We start from the raw sequence: 23,122 nt of genomic DNA, 5'->3' as shown, positions 1-23,122 counted from the left end.
ATGGAACATAAAGATGCATAGATAGTAAACACCAATACTGATTTTATCGATCCCTTAGTTAGAGAAAATGAGTTTAACAAATTAGAGCAAACAACACTACGGATTTGCAAAAAATTCAAGGACATTATTAAAAAACGTTCCTTCCTTCTGAATGAATTTTAATTAAACTTCTAAAGCATGATTAAGGAGTGCAAAGCCTATTATTTACACATTTTATCTTTCAATTGTAGATTAAATAAAATATAAAGTGCATTTAGTGAAAGGTCTGGAGGTGTATTAAAAGTTTAACAAACCATTATAAAATAAAAAGCCAAGATATGTAGTAAAAAAAAGAAGCTTATATATTGAGAAATCAATGTTACACACAAAGCTAAATTTTCAGAATCATTACTCCAGTCTTCAGTGACATAATCCTTCAGAAATAATTCTAATATGATGATTATAAATGTATTTGCCCTAACTTTTTTTAAATTTAATGCGTCCTTGCTGAATTCGTAAGACATTCAATAAACTATATAGCCATATCAAAGATCCAAGCAGAAATAAAATCTTCTTCTCACTGCTTATCTGCTGAAATATTTAGTGAGTGCAACAGAAACAGGGTTATGTCTGTTTCAGCTGCACAACTATTGGTTCCACTGCTGTCTGAGATGTCAGATGCCATAAGAACATATCAGCATCTCCATACCGCTACACTGAAAATCAAGACCAACGTGTCCATCATGACCAGCGGCCGTCACACCACAAATCAGCAACAACAACACCCACAGGCCCTTATGGATCCTGATGTTTTCAAGACAATTTCTGATCATCTAGCTCTATTCAAACACAATCTTTAAAACATCTGCGCTTAAACCCTTCAAGGACACAATCAGCTTTTTTAGGGTTGAAATGACATCTTCGTTCCACCAAGGGTTTCGCAGCTCATCTATTATGCAGGTCTGCTCATCTAAAATGGGGCAAATGATGGGCACTTGCTATGCAATACACACATGAGAAATTTGAACACTGCTTCATGGACTCATTTCCATAAGCAATCACAGAGCTTTGGATTGTGGGTGTCACAACATTGTGTTCCCTCACAATGGAGCAGTGACTGAAATCAGGTGCTGATGATGAACCCTAAGGATTTTCAAGTCACTGTACCTCTGTCGGAGCTTCACAAACAACAGATAAGTTGTAAAGAATAAAAAACGGAAGGAAAAAATATATTTTCAAGAGTTTCAAGGATTTCTATTCAACTTGCACACAATGAAGAAAATTGGGGTTGGACATGATTTTCCAGGATGGACAGTGGACGTCCAGGGGGCTGTGGTAAATCAGGACGTGGAATACTTTGATTAGCGTGAAAGACATCACGTCTCAGTCTTACTTCCAAGCAGATCCAGGTCTCAAATCCCACTTCATAAAGATGGCTACACTCTCCAGGGAAATGCAGGAAATGGAGTGGACTTTAACAAGTCACGTTCCCACTCACAGACCACAGTCTGAGTGGAGTGGCTTAAATTGATAATCTGTCACTTATTAAATAATGCTTTTCTGTTGAAATGAACTGGCCAAGTTTACCGGCTCTACGGTCTATCCATCCCCTTAAAAGGTAAATGGAAATGCATTACTGCTAAAATAAGAATTTTCCCAACCACCAGTCGAGCCAACTCTAGGGAGCCAAAATGTCCCAACCATTGTGAAGATTGTTTTCTTCTCTCTACTCCTTTATTATTCCACCATTCTTCCCCTTCTTGTATTATTCACAGACAAGCAAATACATTGCTTTATTATACTTTGCACATGATTTGTTTAGGAAATTAAAGTTAAGTTTCATACTCGTTCATAGAGACTTACTATAAAATAATAGTCCCCAAACAAGCACATTTGTTGGAACTCTTAAAGAACCCATGACATCACATGATGAACACAGTTTTGGTCTTGTGTTGACATATTTCTTCTGGACCTATTAAAAGAATTCTCCCTCTTTTTTTAAATAGACTTTATGTACACAACCCAACCATTCAAATGTGTGCATTTTGTTCGATTTCTAATGCTTTTGAAAAGTTTGTTTATGCTCACAAAGGCTGCATTTATTTGGTTAAAAATAAAACTACAATATTGTGATATTTTACAATTTAAAATGTAACTTTTTTCTATTTGAATACATTTTAAAATTGTGTTTATTTCTGCAATGTCAACGCTGAATTTTTAGCACCCATTACTCCAGTCTTATTCCTCATAATTATCGAAGTAGAAATCAGTTGTGTTTTCAGGTTTCTGTGAAAGTAGAAAGTTCAAAAGAACAGCATTTATTTGACTTGGAATTGTTCTATGACAAAGTCTTTACTGTCATTTTTGATCAATTTAATGAATTTCTGTCTGTCGGCATCAGGGCAGGGACAAGCTTATACTAGAGAGCATCTAAAACAGGTGTAGTGCAGAATGAGTCAATATTTATTGTCCATTTTCCCTGTAGAGAAATATTAAAAGTGTGTATGTGATAAGGGCCATTTGTTGCAATTTAGTTCAATGTTATTGTCAATGATTAATCTCTTCTATATGATTTGTCTTTACCCACATACAGCAATATGATTTAATTGTCTGTATTATGAGTGAGTTTAATTTATAGTTTGATTGATAATTGTTCATCTTGTCATCAGGACATGATACATTATTCACTGCCCTATACAAACTTCCCCTGCACAATGAGAAGATTATCAGCAAGAACTGATTTTTTGTCAAAACGGATCTTATTTTTACAATCAACAGATCTATTATGTGACCATATTTTCCAAAGCTATGGGTATTAGAGCATCCAGAAGCATGAACGCCTACTAGTGACCAACAATACAGCGACCTGGTGACCTGCAGTGATGCAAATCGCTGTCATTTCATTCGTTCTCTACACAGCAACAACACAGAAAACTTGGCTCGTCTGAGTGTTTTTTCTTCCAAAGCCTCCAGTTATTTTCTTCAGATAGCTCTAGCAATGGGGCTTATGGCAGTAATTTACTGGGCTTTCTGTTACATCACAGAAAAGTTGCACGACTTTGATGGCTAGATGGAACTGTTTGTGCAAGACATTGTCTGTCCTAGAAGAACTCATCCTGCCGACTAAGTGGTACACAGCCACGGCAGACTGCCTCCTTTATCACGCTCTCTTGTGAACATCTGCCATATGACTGTGTTGCAAAATGTGTCTGTGTGTTAGAAGAAACCTCCAGAATCTCTTTTCTGAGGAAGCCGCAGCTACCGCCCTGATTGAAACCCACTAACATGCAAATGCATGACTCACTGAAAAACTATTGAGGTTGGAAATCACACTTTAAACTTAAATCCCTGTGATCGCAGCAGTTGGCATCGTGTCGCTGAATAAATAAAGCATTTAGTTGGCAAATAAAGCAATAGTAATAAGACATAATTAACAGAGGTGTTCATTTACACATTCTAGGGGCTAATGTGGGTTTTTGGCACTGCTGTTCAGATTATTAGCAGTAGCTTCTTTATTTATTTTTCTCTGATAGTTGCCGATGTTGTAACATTTATTATTCAGATTCATTCACTGAACTTTTCTGCAATTATATCATTGCCCCAGTAAGTGGCAATAAGCAAGACTGAATTCGGATACATTACAATTAAGTTTATTAAAATATGTTATGTTATTTCAAATTCAGTCTTTTCATCTCGCATGTTTTACAAGTGACGTTTTAGCAACATAAAAAATGTTGGAATATTTGGGGAGTTATTTTTGTTGAGTAAAATTAGATGCATTTTCAGTCAGTTTAAAATTGACGAATTTGACGAGAATAGATTTGTTCACAATGGAAACCCCTCTTTGCTTTAATAATGAGAACGTTTTTTTTTTTTTATAATGCCACAGTAATGGGAAATCAACCTATGAATGACTGACGTACAGAAAAAAAACACATTATAGATTCCTTTTATACTAATAGAAATATCCTGCAATGTTAAAGCTTAAACAGAGGCTTCCTTTTTCTGTGATGCCCTTCAAAATGATAAATGGGCTTTCTCTGAGTGCTGGTTTCACCTTTCTTGGCAGCATCATGACCAAAAAAAAAGGACTCTGAGATATAGAAAACTGGAAGTCTCACTACTTACTGTCACTGCTAACAATTGGATTATTTGCTTGTTGCTAGCTTAGGAGAAAAGGATTAATGAAGCCATCACATTGATTAAGCCAAGAGGACCGTCACAGCCTGCCACCTAGACTAATGGACCCCACTGACACGAGGGTGACCGGTTTCTTCTGAGTCAGCCAACTCATCACAATGCAAGTGGAGATGCATTGCTCCCCTCTGCTGTACGTTCATTAGCAGAGAGCAAATTCAATCAAGACAATCTGTAATAACCTTCTCCAGTAGAGTCAGAGGGTCCAAACCCCAGGGACAGACAATATTGTTGGGTCCTTCCTGTTTTGCAGTACTCTGCGACTTACAGAATAGGAATACAAAGAATATTCTGGTGTTGTAATTCAAAGTAGTATTTACTATTAAAGTATACCAGACTTAGCAGACAGAAATATTCTCAGGTCAAGCTCAAACACTTAAGACTAATTAATTATTGAATATAACTTGATTTACACAATGGCACAATTGACAATGTGCCTAATAGGATGCAAATAAATGTTCACTTAATTGTGATTAAATATAATAATAAGAGCTCAGTAAAAAAAAAAAAAAACAATGGAGAAAATGTAACGCTCAATTATGGCAGATGTATGAATGAAAGTCCCAACATTTATATATATATATATATATATATATATATATATATATATATACTTACTATATAGGTTGTACACACACACATATATATATATATATATATATATATATATATATATATATATATATATATGTGTGTGTACAACTTATATAGTAAATTGCTACCCAGGTCATTAGCGAGATGGCCGTTGAATAAAATGACTTGCCTTAAAAGGACTTTGGGGAGACTTTAGCAGAGACGGCAGATCCCATGCCTTAAAAACACAGATTTAGCATACCCTTTATGAACTATGACACTATAATGATGGGACGGCCACTAAACAAGTCCTGGCCTTGAAATACAATTAAGCCTCCCTGCTTCAGTGGATGTATCAGACTGTGATAGTAAGCGGCTTCTTAGAAATAAGATAATCTCATTCTCATTTCCTGTGCTCTCCATTCACCACCACTTAACATCATTAATCCAATACATTAAATACTGATGAAGGTCTGACCGTTATTATCCGTGTCTCCAGCGGTGGAATTAGCCGACAGCCAGATGCCATCATTAACCAGCATCAACCAGTACGGAAATTAATTCCTGGTCTAAGTCAGTCCTTTTAACAGGGAGTATGATGAAATACCAGATTCCACAAGCTGAGTGGCTTTTAATGATCACGGACCTGGATAAGTAAAAGGTTTATAGAATGCAGTTGCAAGAGACAAGCCATTTATCACTGTCACGTGGCTGAATTCCCACAACAGATCCAGCGGATCTAAGAACTGCACCAGGCCAGCTGTACTGCAAGAAAACCTGCTGATCACATCCAAACCATCGTCGTTCCTCTTACTCTCCACAACATGCTGCTAAATACTTCCATCCACAGGAACAATAAGGTGAAACGGTCCCGGGAGCAAAGACAAACTCGATTTATCAATCACTGGTGAACCAGAATTCGCAGCTGCTTTTGTGTGCTGAAAATAGAGGTCACAGTGTTTGATTGACAGGCAAAGTCACTCTAACATAGTAAAGTGACACAAAAACTCAAGTTTCTTAACAAACTGCATGGCTACGACTTGAATTGCGCTGAGGTCATGAGGTCATTAAATGCAATATTAATATAAATAGAACAACTAAAAAGATCAAAGTGCTGGCAATATTTTTGCACGCTTGCTCATATTGTAGCCTGCTTTATATTTATTTATTAGCATCAAATTGATTATTGTGTAATGAATACAAAATATCTTTCAATTAACGCTACATCTGTATTGCATTTCCATGCGTATGTTTTTAAAACCTTTACAGGAACCTTTTAAAATGCATTACAAATTTCCGCCAATGCTGCCCACAACACACTTTTTAAAATGACTGCCCACAGGGTGTATAAATTACAAAACCTGGCAACCCTTTTGAAAATGTCTTTAACTAAATAAAAGACTTTCCAATTTGTACAAACACAGATCAATTACCACAGCGCCCATCCATTCTTGCAATAACATTTTGGTCTTTAAAAATCAATTACTGATGCTCCTATCAAGCATTACAATATCAGATTACAAAAAAAAAAAAAAAACCCCGACATGAGGCCTACTCAAAGTTTGCGCAAAAACGTCCAGGTCATCATTGCCTGAAAAGTAGTGCTTTTAGTCAACCATGGAGGACAATTAGCACTTTGTTGCTTCTCTGAAGAAGATTGCCGTTTTTATAGCTTAGACATTTATCTCAGAGCGGTTGACAAGCGCTCACATCTTTAATGGTAAAGTGTTCAGATGAATGCAGCATATATCTGAGAGACAGGGAATATTACTCACAAAAGGTTAACATATTTCATGTTTCCAATAGAGAATTGAAATCATTACGTGCAATGCTGAAGCTATCATGACATTCCCTTTGGGCATGTGCTGCTCCACACCTATATACATCATGTGTGAATTCACATCAGTGAGAATGATCTAGAGACCTGGCCAAGGTGAAAATCAAAGCGCTGAACGCACATGTGACGTGTGCAAGGGCCCTGGGCTATCCAGGAATAGTGAAACATCTGGAATTGTAGCAGACCCTCGAGTCAACCGTTGGCTTCGCTTACGTGCCGGTCGTTCTCTCCGTTAAACCCACGTCTGTTTACAGAGGACATACAGCGGCAATTAAACAAGCCCCGTGTGGTGCCCCTCCACTGTGTCCTTGAGCTGAGATGCCGTTTATTTCAGCTGAACCACCGCAGCCGCTGCCAGCTGTGTGCATAATGATCTGGAGTATCACATGCCTTCCAAACGGGAGAAGAAACTGACAAACGGTGACGTCAAATAAAAGGTTATTGAATGCTATCATTCTTCAAACTTCATGGAGACTGCAAGTGGACAGCATTTGGTTTTAGCACACAAATTAAGCGTAGCGTCAGTTCTGGCAGGTCACGTTAGTCAAGGACTCTCAGCTGATACACGTCTACCTATAGTATTTGACGATAGTGGTCCTGACAGAAGTACATTTGTAAGATAACAAATAAAGTGGATGTTACGACCCTAAGGGTCATGTGTTTGGTTGGGGTGTATTTCTTTCTTCTCTCTCTCAGGTGGTGGCCCTCCCACTCCATGTCTGGGCTGCATGTGTGAGTGTCAACAGGTGTGCCTGATTAACACTCAGTACCTGGAGGATAAGAAGACTGTTCTTAGCACAGTTTGAGTGTGTTGTTTTGAGATGTGTGCTGGTTCTGTTCATTTCTCTTCCTTCCAGTTGTGACCAAATTGCAGACCAACTTTATTCAACCTGTGGGTTGAACACCAACTTGCATCGTGTTGTGAGTTTAGAACAGTGTTTGGTGTTTGTTTGTGTGTTAACCTCCTCAGTGGAGAGAGGATTGTTTAGTAGTCCAGTAAATGTTGAATCTTGTTTTTGTTCTCAGTTATTTAGTTTGTGTTTATTGTTTGCCTTAACTTGCTTGTTTGCTGTCTCATTGTGAGAGAGTAATTTTGTATTGGTTTTTCTTTGTCCATATTATAATAAATACACACTTCAACTGCACATGACTCTGACTTCCGGTTCTCTGTTGCCCTGGTTATTTTAAATTATTGTTGCTTCCCCTTTCCCCTGGATTTACCGTTTTGGGGGAACGTAACAGTGGATTTTAAATCCAACTTCTATAATGTATCTTCTTTTTTTGTATTATTTATTATTATATAAGATTATGCAAAATATAAAATTATAAAAATATAACATTTTACAGACTACTATTTAAAAGTTTGTGGTTGATACGATTTATCTGATTAAGAAGTCTCTTATGCCCACCAGGGCTGCATTTATTGGATCAAAATACAGTAAAAATAAATAAATAAAAGGTAATATTGTGAAATATTTTTACAATTTAAAATACATTTTTCTATTTTAACATATTTTGATATGTCATTTATTCTGCATCATTAATTAATTTGGTGCTCAAGAAATATTAATTAATGTTATTAATTAAAAAAATTATTAATGTTATCAATGCTGAAAACAGATGCTTAATATTTTTGTGGAAACCATGGTACATTTATTCAGGGTTCTTTGATGAATAGAAAGTTTAAAAGAACAGTGTTTATCTGAAATGCATATATTTTTGATCAATTTAATGCATCCTTGCTAAATAAAGGTATTAATTTGTTTCCAAAATAACATTTACTGACCCCAAACTTTTGAATAGGGTGCGGTTATGACCTTGCCCCCATCCCGGGCCGCTATGCCGCCCATGTCTGGGCCGGTCATTCCGCTTCGCTGCACCATCGGGGGGACGTCTGTGGTTCTTGACGCCGCTGGCACAGTTGGGAGCCTGCCTAGAGCTTCCCTATCTGTTCCGCCAGGTCGCGCGAACCATCGGCTCGGCTATGCGATTCAGTTCGCATGGTCTCCTCCCCGCTTCAGGGGAGTCCGCTCCACTTTGGTCGGTGGCTATGCCCCTATCATGAGAGCGGAGGTTGCTACCCTACTGGCGAAGGGTGCGATTGAGACTGTCCGTCCAGCCGAAATGAGGTCCAGGTTTACAGCCCCTACCTCATTGTCCCGGAGAAGTCTGGTGGGTTACGGCCAATCCTGGACCTACGCATCTGAACCGCTCCCTTCACTGGCTGCCGTTCAAGATGTTCCTGGCCAAACGCATTTCAGGATGTGTGCGGCCACAGGATTGGTTTGCAGCGATCAACCTGAAGGACGCCTACTTTTATGTCTCCGTTCTCCTTCGACTCAGACCATACCTACGGTTTGCTGTCAGGGCGCGTGCATATCAGTACGATGTTCTCCCATTCGGGCTAGCCCTGTCTCATCGCGCCTTCACCATGGTTGTTGAGGCAGCCCTTGTTCCTCCATGGGAACACGGGGTTCGCATCCTGAACTATCTCGGTGACTGGCTGTCTTAAGCTCACTCCTGAGACCAGGTTTGCGAATACAGGGACCCAGTGCTCCGGGAAAGGAGTAAACTTTGCCCCGTGCAGAGGAGCTCTTTTCTCGGTATGGACTTGGTCGCCTTCTCCACTCAGCCATTGCTGACTTGCCTGAGACTATCAAGCGCAAGAGTGCGGTTCCACTGAAGTTTTTTTTTCAGAGGCTCCTGGGGCATATGGCATCTGCAGCCGCGGTACGCCACTCAGATTGCTTCATATGAGACCGCTTCAGCTTTGGCTTCGCGACCGAGTCCCGAGGTGGGCATGGCAACACGGCACCCTCCGAGTACCAGTTACTTCGACCTGCCGTCAGTACTCACCCCGTGGTCGAACCTCAGTTTTTTACGGGCCCGAGTGCCCCTGGAACGAGCTTCCCGGCATGCTGTTGTCTCAACAGATGCCCCCACGGGCTGGGGCGCCATGCGCAATGGACATGCTGTCACACTCTCATGTTGAGCAGAAATGGTCCTGAAAAATTCAGTGAGATTTATCACACCCAGGTGTTGAGCAGAAATGCTCCTGAGGTTCAGAGAATTTCTTCACACTTAGGTGTGTCTATTGCCTCGAGTTGCTGGCAGTACGCCTTGCCCTGCACCGCTTCCGGGCGTTGCTCTGGGGTCAACACGTACTAGTCCGATCAGACAATACCGCCACAGTAGCGTACATCAACCGTCAAGGTGGTCTACGCTCGCGCCATATGTCGCAATTCGCCCGCCACCTCCTCTTATGGAGTCAGAAGCATCTGAGGTCGCTTCAAGCCATTTTCATTCCCGGAGTTCTGAACTGTGCAGCCGACGAGCTCTCACGGCTTCAGCCCCTCCCTGGAGAATGGCGTCTCCATCCCCAGTCGGTTCAGCTGATTGGGTCCAGTTCGGGGACGCACAGATAGATCTGTTTGCCTCTCACGACTCGACCCGTTGCGACCTGTATTATTCCCTGACCGAGGGCACGCTCGGCACGGACGCACTGGCGCACAGCTGGCCGAGGGGCCGCAAATATGCCCTACTGGCCCACCCGGACCTGGTTCTCCGAACTCATACTCCTCGCGACAGCACCTCCTTGTCCCATTCCTCTGAGGAAGAACCTTCTTTCTCAGGGACGGGGCACCCTGTGGCACCCTCGTCCCGATCTTTGGAGCCTCCACGTGTGGCTCCTGGGCGGGACCAGGCAGGTTGAGTACCCTACCACCTGCGATGGTGGCTACCTTCACTTCCGCTAGAGCGTCGTCCACGAGACACGTCTACGCGTTGAAGTGGAACCTCTTCGTCAGCTGGTGCTCTTCTCCCCCGAGAAGACCCCCGGAGATGCTCGGTCGGTGTCGTGCTTTCCTTCCTTCAAGAAGGGTTGGAGCATAGGCTGTCTCCCTCCACCCTCAAAGCCTATGTTGCCGCCATTGCCGCACTCCATGACTTGGTAGAAGGTAAGTCCGTGGGGAAGCACGACCTGATCATCAGGTTCCTGAGAGGAGCGAGGAGACTGAATCCTCCTCGCCTCCTCTCGTTCCCCCTTTGAGCCTTTGCAATCAGTGGAGCTTAAGCAGCGCTCCTGGTTGCACTGGCCTCTATCAAGAAGGTAGGAGACCTGTACGCATTCTCCGTTGACCAAGCGTGCCTGGAGTTCGGGCTGGCTTACTCTCACGTGATCCTGAGAACCCGGCCTGGATATGTGCCCAAGGTTCCTACTACTCCCTTCCGGGACCAGGTGGTGAACCTGCAAGCGCTGCCCTCGGAGGAGGCAGACCTAGCCTTGGCACTGCTCTGTCCAGTATGTGCTCTCCGCACCTTTGTAGACAGAACACAGTGTTTCAGGACCTCAGTCCAGCTCTTTGTCTGTAATGGTGGGAAGCTGAAGGGAAAGGCTCTCTCCAAGCAGAGGTTGTCTCACTGGATAGTGGACTCCATTGCTTTGGCATACCAGCAGCAAGGTCGACCGTGCCCCCTTGGTGTGACCGCCCACTCCACCCGGAGTGTGGCGTCCTCTTGGACTCTAGCGCATGGCGCCTCGCTAACAGACATCTGCAGAGCTGCAGGCTGGGCGACACCTAACTCATTCACCAGATTCTACAATCACTGAGTGGAGCCAGTGTCCTCTCATGTACTCGCTTCTACCAGCTAGTATTGGACCCGCTCAGGTGTCTCGCTTTCTCGCCATTCCACTCTACGGACTGGATACGTGCGATATATTCCTCAGGTGAGCCTCCTCTCTGAGGCCCTGAGTTCCTCCAGCACTGTTGACGCTGGCGCCAGTGTCTATTGCCTGTGCGTCGGCTAGGTGCCTCCGTGTGCATGGTTCCTCCCCTGAGTAACCCCCACATGTGTATTTCCACTGTAATCCTCCTTGAGCATGTGCCTTTCCCTTGGCAAGCCACCTTTCCACCCCTGGGGTTGAAATATTCCACCTGCGGCTGGACACCCCAGTGTTCTCCATATCCATCCTTCGGGACATATGTGTATTCTCTAAGTCCCCCCCTTTTGAGCTGGCAATATTTTGCATATTTCCTCTAAACTTTGGGATATGCTCCCCAGTGTACCTTGGTATTCCTGTGTTAAATAGGACTCCTTGCTAGTCTTACGACAGGGATCTCAGTTTTACGCAGGGCACTGGAAGAGAGCTGTGAAGTGGTGTGATTACACGGGGACCCCCATTCGTCGTCATCCGACGTAACTCGGAGTGACTACGAAAGGGAACGTCTCGGTTACGAATGTAACCCTCGTTCCCTGAGTAGGGAACGGAGATGTTACTTCTCCCTGCCACTTCCGCTGTACTGCTGGGTAGACGCCTGAGTTCAGTCTCGGCTCCTCAGCGAGACATATCTGCATGTTGCCGGCGTCCTCCTTTTATACCCACGCGGTGGGGCGGAGATACGCTATGCAAATTCCGCAGACCCATGGTATTTCATCGCCATTGGCTCGTTTTTAATACTCGAAGTCGATAGGTGTTCTAAGCGAAACCCCCATTCGTCGTCATCCGACGTAACGTCTCCGTTCCCTACTCTGGGAACGAGGGTTACATACGTAACCGAGACGTTTTCATGAGCTGTATGCCAAAATCATCAGTATTAAAACAATAAAAGACCTGAAATATTTCAGTTGGTCTGCAATGAATCTAAAATATATTAAAGTTTAATTTTTATCATTACATTATGGAAACTAATGAACTTTATCACAATATGCTAATTTTTTGAGAAGGACCTGTATGAAAGTTTAATTTTTATCATTACATTATGGAAAATAATGAACTTTATCACAATATGCTAATTTTTTTAGAAGGACCTGTATATGATTCACTATACTTTTGTGTATTACACTTATGTAAATTACGACTAAGTTAAAAAAAAGTGTTTTTTCTTCTCATTTGAACATGTCTTATCTTTAAAACTACCATTTGTGTAACTTAAAAAAAGGTGCATGATGCAAAATAAAAAAGGCTATCAGGAACAGGGACAACAGAGACAGACAACATTGATTGCACTGATTAGCTTGCTTATGAAAAATTTCTCTACTACACCGTTGTATAGTTTTCTGGTTGCTTGGTAACAGCAGGAACAGCCGTTGACTGGGACAGGCCATCTGTGGTGTGACACACCAACAGAAAAATGATTTATACAGGAACAGAGAGTGGAATCACAGACTGACACTTTAGCATTAAAGTCCTAGATAGGCATCTGAGAACCAGCCCACCTAAACTACTTCCACTAGAGAGTGAGAAGCTGCAGTGCTGTTGTTTTATGTCTTCTGTGCAAGATCACTTTATTGCATGAATGCATATCACTGACATTGATTGACAGTAGTTGATGTATAACATAAAAACTGTAGGCTAAGCAGATGGTGTGAGCCAAAAAACAACAGCAAAAAGGAAATCCCAGGAAATGTACTCACTGATAATTGAAATATACATTTACTTGCAATCCTTTTAAAAAGCACTTGCCTTATCTCGCTCTAATGTGATTATCGTAACAAAATCCAAAACCTTTTCTGACACAAAATCCTTTTTAATAAACATTCAGTATAGAGAATTTGGATCCAGTTCTTAGTTTAAAAAAATCTATTAGTACTTACTTTTATTATTTTACTACTTTCCTTTAAAAAAAAAGTGTACTGTGGGTACAGTAACATGCTGAATTAGCATTTATCTTGTAATTTCCAGGTTTAAACAGCAAGATTAGTTCAGTTATTATGTCACAATGAGCTATTTGTCAAAAATAATCTCTGTTCGAACTTGTAAAAGAGCGAATTCGACAGTATATTTCAATTCACCCCGATTCAACATTCGAAATCTGCTATTTCAGCTAAACTTTACATGTGCCAATACATGAAAATAATAATAATTTAATAATATAATAATAATATAGAATTGTGGTGAGCAGGACGAGGACGAGAGCCCTGAGAGAGCAGCCCGAGGCCGGTGGCGTGATTACTGATGAGTGACACCTGCGCAGCGCACCGGTCTTGTATCTCTCACGGAGGATAAAAGGAGGAGCGATGACAGTGGAGATCGAGAGAGGAACAGGCCTGGATTTTATTTAATGTTTTGTTTTATTGTGTGTGGCGGCAGTCGAAAGTGAGGGACTTTACCCTCCTTCCATATGAGAAAAGAAAAGACATAAGGAGGAGAAACAGAGAGGGAGGGAGAACAGAGAAAAATAATCAAATTTGTTTCCTCTTTTGTTGTTTCTACAGGAACACTTGTCTGCCTTGGGGACAACGAATAAATGTTCAGCAGCTTCCTTTCCCACAAACCTTTGCTGCATTACATTAGATTAAGAGTCTAGATAAAAAAAACACCTTAAAACACCTTTAAGAGATATTACAATGCTCTTTTCTTTAATGTGCCTATCTTCTGTTACTCCATTACAGTATCCATTACACACACATTATTCCAAACAATGCTCTGTATAAGTGCAGCATGTTTTATGCTGTTCGTTGCATTAAACAAGTGAAGCATCCTCCATTATTGGCAACTCATCCCCTCTGGCAATATTCAACAAGTTCTTTGGTTATTTTTCTATTATCATATGCAGGCTCTGCGGCTCGCTTTAATTAATAATTAAATCAACAAATTATATCTATACTGTGTAAACAATAGCGTCTGACATCGCCAACGCTGTAATTTCACATAACAGGCCTATAATCTTCTGCACCCTGAGAGCTTTCCTGTCTAATGTTCTTGACATTGTTCATCTGTCAATCCTCTGTTCAAAACGACAACAAAGACAGAGAGAGAAGAACCTCCACAACTACATTTTAAAGAAGACCTATTTTTCAACTTTCTTTAGTGTGTAATGCTGATGTTTGCGCATGAAAAACATCTGCAAATGTACAAAGCACACAGTCCACTCCAAAGGGAGTTCCCTATCAGTTGGTCTCTCGGCGTACGTCGTGACCGACTAATAGGAATCTCGATAGAGAGGGAACGTGGGTTACCATAGTTAGTGGTAACACTTTAGAATACGGTTCCTTCGTTAATGAATAACTACACAAGAACCAATGAGTAATACAATATTAACAATCTAGTAACTATTATTAACTAACAAGAAACTCTGATTAACGAACTAGTAAGTAATAGCGCACAGATGAAAGTGGTAGTTGACTATTAACTAATCAATAACTACTATTTGTTTAATGCTTCCCAGAGAACTACTGAAAAAGTTTATTAACAATCTAGTAACTACTATTAACTAAACAGAAACTCTGATTAACAAATTAGGAAGTAATAGTGCACAGATGAAAGTCATACTTCATACTTTTATGGGAATTACTAATTATTTGGATCCGTATTCTAAAGTGAAGATCATGGGAACTAACTAGTAATGACTCAAGTGTTACTACATGATCTAGTCATGATTTGTGCAACCAAACACAAAAGTAATTTCAAGCGTTTGAGATTTTTGGTGAACTTTAGTATACTTTTAGAACATTTCTTTAGAAGTATAGTAACACTTGAGTCATTACTAGTTAGTTACCAAGATATTCACTTTAGAATACGGATCCAAATAATTAGTAATTCCCATAGAACTATGTAGTAACACTTGAGTCATTACTAGTTTGTTCCCATGATTCTTACAGTAGTTACTAATGAAAAGCCAATAAAGTGTAGAATCTTCTCACTCACAAGACACACACACACACACACACACACACACACACACACACACACACACACACACACACACACACACACACACACACACACACACACACACACACACATTTATGTATATATATATATACATATACATATACATATATATATGCTAGGAGACATACATAAAAACAAATTTTTTTGTGAGGTAAGTTAAATAATAAATTCAATCTGTATGGTACTTGGATGGCTGATGACTCAATATGTTCCAGTCGTCACCGTGACTCTAGTGATTCAATGCCAGTCCAAAGGAAAAGGCCAGAAAATTGGCCACAGGACAAGTAAGGTCCCGAGTCCCGACAACTGCATTTAAAAATCCATTTCTTTAAAATTATTCAGTTGATAAATAGACAGCATAGGCCAATTATTAACAGCTTACATATTGATAATTTAAACAACCTTGTGTATTCATTTACGGTAGCAGTTCAAATGTTAATATATATTGCTAGTCATTTATCCTGCATTGGTTATTGATTAGTTTTGTATGAATTATGAAAATTTTCAGTAGTTCTCTGGGAAGCATAAAAGAATATAGTAGTTATTGAAGTACCACTTTCATCTGTGCACTATTACTTCCTAATTTGTTAATCAGAGTTTCTTGTTAGTTAATAATAGTTACTAGATTGTTAATATTGTGTTACTCATTGGTTCTTGTGTAGTTATTCATTAACGAAGGAACCGTATTCTAAAGTGTTATCTAGTTAGTTAAGTAGTAAGTTAAATTGTATTTCTGTCATGCCAAACATTTGGCCCATCCCACGTGGGATTACAAGACACCACAAACTAATTTTACAAACATCTTCCAGTCGCATATACAAATCATTTGGAGAAATACATGAATACAAGTATATACGTACACACATGTACACACATGTACACACATGTACACACACACACACACACACACACACACACACACACACACACACACACACACACACACACACACACACACACACACACACACACACACACACACACACACACAAGCATATACAAACAAATCCTCAACTACAAATCATCTTGATAAAGAGCTTTTTTCCCTTTCTTCCAGGCTTTCTCAAGATAATTGGCTAATTAATGTTTCATATGTGAACAGCCATCTCAATCTTTGAGCATCATACCATATGTAACTGAGACGTTATTCTCTATCAGTAAGCACTGTTTCTGAACTCCCTCAAATGCCTTGATTGTAGTCTTGCGTTTTCTTTAGGAAAGTACATGCCACAATATTCCTCATTAAATAATTCCCTCCCAGAGTATATGCAAAAAAGGGGGTGAGGCCTGGTTGAGTTGCGTTAGTAGTGTGTTGAAACTCTTGGTTATGGTAAGGGGTGTGACATTTCCGAAACACGCTCGAAGTGGTTGACCAATCACAACATGCTGGCACAGCCAACCAATCAGAGCACATTACGCTATTCAGAAGGAAGGGCTTCATTGAGACCGGAACTAAACAGAGATTTACTGATGGACTGGGAAGAGAGGTGTTGCAATAATGTAAAATATCTGAAAAATAATGGTTTTTTTTAACATTTAAAAATAATAATCTGTTCTAGCAGACCAGACCAAAAACAAAATCAAGACTTTGTCAAGGGGCATAATATCGCCTATTTAAAAAAAAAAGTGTTCATTTTTAAAAGTATTATAAAAGTTAAGTTTCAAGTTCTTTAAAGTTATACAATAGGTTTGGGTGATTAATAGACTTAAATTTAAGTCGTTAATCACTAATAGTTTTCCCCTCCATTGAGCTGTAAACCTCTGCATTCAGTAAGTTGAACTGAGAACCAATTCATGATTTGCGAATGAATTATCCATGTATTATTTGGATCTTGCAATATACTTGAAATATTTATCTAAAATCTATCTACAATGTGACATAAGACTTGAAACAAACAAATAATATGAATACATTTTTTTGTAGAGTTTTTTTTTTTTAAGATTGTCACCCCTAGTCCTTATTTACTTTCAATGTATGGAAAAGCATGGCCAGAACATTCTTTAAAAATGAATTATCCCGCTGCTTGATAAATAAATAATCTGTGTGATATTAAATAAACCATTTTAATAGGACATAGAGAGGCATTTTTCATATAAATATCATTCCTTGTTTAAATGAATTTGTAAAAAGTAGTAACTTCATACCTTCAAAGATTAGCAATGAATTTCAGTGTTGATAAGTTGGTCTAAGTGTGAAAAGAATTTGAATGAGGCTTATGGTTGAAAGTGATGGTTGGTTGCCCACAATGCTTTCTTTTGAACATTTTATTGTACTTCAAACCTGCAAAGAAACCAGCTTTTGAGACTATAAATGTAATCTCTCTGAAAGAGAGTGTGGGATCCATTTTGCACAGCAGATTGAATTTTAGCCAGACAATAGATTTGTCCTATTCTGGCTTGTGCACTTTAAGAGTCTTTTAAAAGTGGGACAGGCACAACAGTGGTGTAGATAGCCTGTGAGAGATAAATTCACTCTATATATTTTGTCCCACATCTTTGTTGACAATAAACAATATTTCCTTATGTCGCTTGCCTGATTTTTGTGTGGAAATTAGCAACTTACGTAACATAATTTCAAATGGTTCAGAAATAGAAAGGACAGCCTAATTTTTGTGCAACATAAATTGAAGCAATTTCAGAAACAACACTATGCCATGGAGCAGTTTACATGCAGTGTGACACTACAAATGAGAGAAAAACAGAAGCAGGTGCAGATATCAGTCACAAATATATTAAAGCCCACGTCCCACGTACACTATTAACATTACATCAGATAAACCTTTCCATAAACAAGCAACATTTAGAAGAAAAACAGCATCCAGGGCACTAAAAGCATTAACTGTTGTCGCCTTTGGAGTCGGTAATATCGTAACGATGAGTTACAGAGCACATAAATGACTACGCGAAGTAGTATTTACTGTACAAGCGGAAACACTCAATTCTAGTTGAGTTGGAATGTTGGAACTGTGTCGATTTGAAACATGGTGGAAACACTGATCTTTAATATAGATGACATCATATAATCTAGAGTTAAGTGAGCAAAAAAGTCAGTAGTGCATTGCAATGAACAATTTTGTATTGTACTATTACATGCTGTATTTCACATTTTAAAGACTTGATGTAAGGAACCTCTAATAGACAACATGACAATCACTCAACTTTCATGGTTTGCAAATATTTAGTTTTGATAACTTATAATGTATAAAGAAGTGAATTCAGATGTAGTTATTTGGGTGTATTGTTCAGAATTCTTTTGTTTTGTTCAGGCTACTTCCATGTTTTGTTTCCCAATTGAATGCGTGACATGACGTAATATGGAAAATATGAGTTTCCCAGGTGTACTTGTAGGCAGCATAAATATATATGTTTTTCTAATCCCAATAGAAGTTCTGACTCCATTACCTTCAATGTCCTTTGCTAAATGCTAAAGCTCATGTAAATAAAACATGCATTAATCTTTAAAACCAAGTGCAACAACAGCTTCTTCAACCTGATTACAATTTTACTTTGTAAGTAAATATTTAAAACAGAGGCACTCAGTCAATAAGAGCGTCTTCAGCTTTGAAACTGGTGTGTCCAAATCTACGTTTGTGCAGTAAGTTCTCCCACTAGCACTAGCGAAGTGGATGGGAATCACATAGACACGCAATTAGCAGACTCTTGATTGCCATGGAGATACGTGACTGTGCATCTGCTTGAATGAGAAATTCCGTTTCCACAGTCCGTTAAAACGCCCACGTATTTTTTGAGCTGTTTGAAAGCTCCCCTGCGTATTTTAGCACCCTGACAGATTCTCAAAGTCTGTGTCGATGCGATGCAGTCTAACTCCTGCATTTCTCACGACTGCAGAACTTCCCTCTTTTTTTTTTTTACCTCAAGAGACAAGAGGATAACGCTTTGCGGTGGTTTACACTGTATTAATCACAAAGCGTGGCTTGAGGTTTTTCTTCCAGTGGATGCACACATGCGTCGATTGCACAGGAGAGACGTTTGGCAGGTGCTGTCACATCAACACTCCTCCTCCATACTCTTCAAAACGGTGTCCAGATCTACGACTGTTCTCATACAGATAATAAAATTCAGGCTATGGTGTCAGCCAAAATCTTCTCCTTCATTTCCCCTTTGCTTTAAAGCTGTAAGACTGTAATTTGTGATGATTTGCTTTCCTTAATGTACTGTCCCAACCTCTGACTTAGCAATGATACATCTCCTTCTAGAGACCAAGATCTAGTTAAGCCAATAAATCCTCTCACTCCGCAGGGAGCACACACATCCACACATGCTTATGGCAGAAAATAAGGAGCTAAAAGAGGCAAAACACTGAATTTCTTCCTCCCGAGTCAGCTACAGTACACAGCTGACACATACTGCTCTGCCTTGATGTCCCAGGCAAGATTGCATCCTTTTATGCCTGTCGGGATGAATGGTTTTCTGCGGTCAATCCCAGCTGTAAGCCACACCAGAGGAAGAGGGGACAGAGGAACCGGCATGGGCTTTCAAATAAAGGCATCATCACCCTGCGTGCTACCCTTTCAGGCTCTGGAGACTGCTGAGGGAGACTGGTGCTTCCAGAGGGCTGAATTTCATGCTGAGCTGATAAAAAAAGACACCCCACTTGGGCAGAAGCAACACGATCGTTCAAACTGAGAGGGTATGTGCCCCCTCAAATTTGTGAGTGGAGTGGATTTGAAAGCAACCTCTGAAATAAAATAAAAAATATTTATGTGGCGAGCAGGATGTTGTGTTTTGTTTCTGTTTTGTGTAGCCAGCAGTCGTCAGCGAGGGGCTGCTGGCGGATACTTTTGTTTTTGTATTTGTTTTATTTCATTATTAAAATTGTTAAATGTTCGCAGGTTCCCGCATCCTTCTTCCCTGAATCTTATACCCTGTTACAATATATATATATATTTGTATCTTTTATAATTACAATGCCCTATTATAGTAGGTAAACAGTGTTTTTCTAAAATGATGTGGCAGAAATCATCCATTCACACGTCTAAATTTGATCTGTCTAATTCCTTTTGATCGGTCTAAGACACCTTTCGCGGTGTGAAAAGTTTGTTTTCAAAAATCATTCAATTTTAATTTTTATTGAAAAAAGTTCTTACATATACATTAAACTTCTTTATATCATGAATTAATCATTTGTGTATTTGTATTCATATATACAGTACACAAACACATTATTTTCATTATCATTTTCAAAAACATTTTAAAATGTAATATTCATGTATTTCTTTGAATTATTGATTATTAATTGATTCATATAAATGTAAATTTGTTTTAGGAGAATCACAACACCTGAAATTGTACAACTTGATCTAACCTCCCCTTGTAAATAAAGTAGAGAAGGGTAAGTAGAGTGAGTAAGTAGAGTAGAGTAAAGTAAGTAGAGTAAGTACAGTAGAGTAGAGTAAGTAGAGTAGAGTAAGTAGGTAGAGTAGACTAGAGTAAGTAGAATAGAGTAGAGTAAGTAGATTAGACTAGAGTGAGTAAGTAGAGTAGACTAGAGTGAGTAAGTAGAGTAGAGTGAGTAGAGTAGACTAGAGTGAGTAAGTAGAGTAGAGTAAGTAGAGTATACTAGAGTGAGTAAGTAGAGTAGAGTGAGTAAGTAGAGTAGACTAGAGTAAGTAGAATAGAGTAGAGTAAGTAGATTAGACTAGAGTAAGTAGAGTAGACTAGAGTAAGTAGAGTAGAGTAAAGTAAGTAGAGTAAGTACAGTAGAGTAGAGTAAGTAGAGTAGAGTAAGTAGGTAGAGTAGACTAGAGTAAGTAGAATAGAGTAGAGTAAGTAGATTAGACTAGAGTGAGTAAGTAGAGTAGACTAGAGTGAGTAAGTAGAGTAGAGTGAGTAGAGTAGACTAGAGTGAGTAAGTAGAGTAGAGTAAGTAGAGTATACTAGAGTGAGTAAGTAGAGTAGAGTGAGAAAGTAGAGTAGAGTAAGTAGAGTAGACTAGAGTAAGTAGAATAGAGTAGAGTAAGTAGATTAGACTAGAGTAAGTAGAGTAGACTAGAGTAAGTAGAGTAGAGTAAGTAGAGTAGACTAGAGTGAGTAAGTAGAGTAGAGTGAGTAAGTAGAGTAAGTAGAGTAGAGTGAGTAAGTAGCGTAGAGTGAGTAAGTAAGTAAGTAGAGTAGACTAAAGTGAGTAAGTAGAGTGAGTAAGTAGAGTAAAGCAGAGTAGACTAGAGTGAGTAAGTAGAGTAAAGTAGAGTAGACTAGAGTGAGTAAGCAGAGTGAGTAGAGTAGGCTAGAGTGAGTAAGTAGAGTAGAGTAGACTAGAGTGAGTAAGTAGAGTGAGTAGAGTAGACTAGAGTGAGTGAGTAAGTAGACTAGAGTAAGTAGAGTAGACTAGAATGAGTAAGTAGAGTAGAGTAAGTAGAGTAGTCTAGAGTGAGTAAGTAGAGTAAGTAGAGTAGAGTGAGTAAGTAGAGTAAGTAGAGTAGAGTGAGTAAGTAGAGTAGAGTGAGTAAGTAAGTAGAGTAGACTAGAGTGAGTAAGTAGAGTAAGTAGAGTAGAGTGAGTAGAGTAGACTAGAGTAAGTAGACTAGAGTAAGTAGAGTAGAGTAAGTAGAGTATACTAGAGTAAGTAGAGTAGAGTGAGTAAGTAGAGAATAGTAAGTAGAGTAGACTAGAGTGAGTAAGTAGAGTAGAGTGAGTAGAGTAGAGTAAGTAGAGTAGAGTAAGTAGAGTAGACTAGAGTGAGTAAGTAGAGTAGAGTAAGTAGAGTAGACTAGAGTGAGTAAGTGGAGTAGAGTGAGTAGAGTAGAGTAAGTAGAGTAGACTAGAGTGAGTAAGTAGAGTACAGTAAGTAGAGTATACTAGAGTGAGTAAGTAGAGTACAGCAAGTAGAGTAGACTAGAGTGAGTAACTAGAGTAGAGTAAGTAGAGTAGTCTAGAGTGAGTAAGTAGAGTAAGTAGAGTAGAGTGAGTAAGTAGAGTAGACTAGAGTGAGTAAGTAGAGTAGAGTGAGTAAGTAGAGTAAGTAGAGTAGAGTGAGTAAGTAGAGTAGAGTGAGTAAGTAAGTAGAGTAGACTAGAGTGAGTAAGTAGAGTAGAGTAAGTAGAGTAGACTAGAGTGAGTAAGTAGAGTACAGTAAGTAGAGTAGACTAGAGTGAGTAAGTAGAGTAGAGTAAGTAGAGTAGTCTAGAGTGAGTAAGTAGAGTAAGTAGAGTAGAGTAAGTAGAGTAGACTAGAGTGAGTAAGTAGAGTAGAGTGAGTAAGTAAGTAGAGTACACTAGAGTGAGTAAGTAGAGTAAGTAGACTAGAGTGAGTAAGTAGAGTAGAGTGAGTAAGTAAGTAGAGTACACTAGAGTGAGTAAGTAGAGTAGAGTGAGTAAGCAAGTAGAGTAGACTAGAGTGAGTAAGCAAGTAGAGTAGACTAGAGTGAGTAAGCAAGTAGAGTAGACTAGAGTGAGTAAGCAAGTAGAGTAGACTAGAGTGAGTAAGTAGAGTAAGTAGAGTAGAGTAAGTAGAGTAAGTGGAGTAGAGTGAGTACAGTAGAGTAGAGTAGGGTAGGGTAGGGTAGGAAAAAGTACACTTCATTTTGATAGTCCACTTTAGACATTCTACTAACAATAAGTAACTTTGCAAATACATGTCAATTAAGAGTATTAGTAGACTAAGGCAGGGTTAGTAGAATAGATTGACGTGCTGAGGGGACCTTCAAAGTAAAGTGCAGGCAGATATCAAGCAGACAGTCTACTAATTCTCTAATACTGCTAGTTCACATGTAGTAGCAAAGTTACGTATAGTTAGTAGAACATTTAAAGTGGGCTATTGAAGTAAAGTGCTACTGAAGTAAAGTAAAATAAAATGAAATAAAAATAGTTGCTAATAAACCAAAGCTTTTCTAAAAGTGATAA

General features: G+C 39.4%; 1 protein-coding gene across 2 annotated transcripts in view; it reads right to left on the bottom strand.

The window, feature by feature from the left end:
* cacna1ha (calcium channel, voltage-dependent, T type, alpha 1H subunit a) overlaps positions 1-23,122 on the bottom strand; it is a 112,514-nt gene that overhangs the window by 54,236 nt on the left and 35,156 nt on the right. The gene's annotated exons all lie outside the window — the stretch shown is intronic.

This window comes from Siphateles boraxobius, unplaced genomic scaffold (assembly GCF_051911475.1).
Source record: "Siphateles boraxobius isolate OS27281-9 unplaced genomic scaffold, OSU_SipBor_1 66, whole genome shotgun sequence".
NCBI classification, from domain to species: Eukaryota; Metazoa; Chordata; class Actinopteri; order Cypriniformes; family Leuciscidae; genus Siphateles; species Siphateles boraxobius.
This window is presented reverse-complemented; position numbering and strand designations above follow the sequence as displayed.